Here is a 1,959-nt window from a genome sequence, read left to right on the forward strand (position 1 = left end):
GGGGGGGGGGTGGCGTGGGTCAGTGCTGGCGGCAGGGCACATTGGGGCCGGTGGGGGGAGCGAATGGGTTGTGTGGGGCATTTGATTGCAACGGGCAGAGGTTGAGAGGGGTCTGGCGGCCTGCTGGGCCGCGTGCTTTAGGCGTGCGCCTCAGGGGAAGGTGTCGCAGGACAGTACTTGTGCGGCTGAGAGGTTGGCCTCCCTGGCTGCTAAGTCACAACCCCATGTATATCGACATCTAGCTGTGAGTAACTGCCAGGTGGCACAGTAGTGCAGCTGCCCGACATGGTCATCAGACTCAGGCGTATCGGCAAGTGTTGACACGGATGTGCTGATCGATATCGATGCCAGACGGTGCGCTTTTATATTGCGTGTTCGTTGACCATCATGCTCAGTCAGATTTTGCACATCGCGGTAGACGCGCCTTTATTCATTCTGTGAATGTCATGCACGAAGTCCATTGAATTTGCGCATCTATGCAATTTCATGAACTGGAGTATCCAATGATAGCAAAATCAACCTGCACAACCATACATCCCTATGTTTAATCATGCGCCCAGATACTCAGTCATTGCTTGCTGGCGGCCATGCAAGTACCCCGGCTCCAACTTGGACAATCAAGGGATAACTGCCACACACCACAAAAATAAACTGTTGAAAATGGAAGGATCAGTGCACTCATGGGACAATGTTTCAGTGGAGAGTTGATGGATCCAGAGGAGCAAGCATCACAAAGTTGTCTGCTTTGCAATCTGGTGTTCTGCTGCACACCTGTTGCTAGCAACACAGTTCCTGCGTGTCTGCCTGCCTGCGTGTCCGCCTTGTCTGCTTCCTGTCTACCTGCCTGCTGCTTACCCTGCTTGCTTCTCTGCTGATTAACAGCTGGTTGGCTGCCTGCTCATAACGTGCCTGCTGATCGTCTGCCTCCTTGCCTCAGGCAGGCTGCCGCATGCCTGCCTGCCTGTCTAGAGCCAGCAGGCAGGCGCCTGCTTGCCGAGAGGCAATTGCCTCTCCATCTAGCCTGCTTGCGGCACTTCTTGTCTGCCTCCCTGTCTGGTTGCTGGCCGGCCTGCTTGTCTTTTAAGTTTTGAAATGTGTGGGGGGTTGCTTGTTTGAAGTTTTTAGAATCGCCTCCGCAACTACTTGCTGAATTGGGGAGTACTCCCGAACTGCAGCCGTGCAAATAATCTTTGCCTTGCACCAAACAGCCTCTACTTGCTGTTCTGGTTCCTCCATCATGGCCTCTGATGTGTCCTCTGTCAACAAATTCTTCTGCTACCCATCCCTGCTGACTCATATTGTCTGCTAGCACCTGCCTCCTACCCGCCACCTGCATGCCCCTGGCCCTGCTAGCAATACGCACACTCTGGCTGCCCCTGTCCTGCTTGCCTGCCTGCACGTGCATGATGCTTTTCCCACGCCGCATGCATGTGGTTGTTCCATGCACGGTGCAAAGGCGAAGCAAGTGAAACAGTTCAAGCATCTGGGCTCCCTTGTGACAACTGACTGCACGTGTGAGGCGGAGATCAATGCTCATTGCAAAGGCAGGTGCTGCTGTTCATAGGTTTCGGTCGGTATGGTTGGGACACGCCCAGCCGGAAATACCCTATTGGGCTCAAGTCAGTTGTATACCAAACGTGTGTGCGCACTGTCCTGCTGTTTGGCAGCGAATGTTGGGCGTTGCCAGCGGCTCTAGAGCAGCGGCTGAACGTCTTTCACAACAAATGCCTGCGGCGAATTCTCGGCGTGCGACGCAGTGACAGGCACAGCTCTGAATATACTTACAACCAGTGTGCTGAGCGTTCCGTTGATGACCACATGTCCAGTTACAGGCTGCCTCAGCTTAATCACTCAGTGAACATGCTCTGCTTGATTGCCCCGCATACGCGGACCTGCGGGCCGAGCCGCGCTTTGCGCCCTTGTTTGCAAATCTACCCGCGCTTGCGCGCATGCGCGCCG

Source organism: Monoraphidium neglectum (genome assembly GCF_000611645.1).
Source record: "Monoraphidium neglectum strain SAG 48.87 unplaced genomic scaffold scaffold00474, whole genome shotgun sequence".
Lineage (NCBI taxonomy): Eukaryota > Viridiplantae > Chlorophyta > Chlorophyceae > Sphaeropleales > Selenastraceae > Monoraphidium > Monoraphidium neglectum.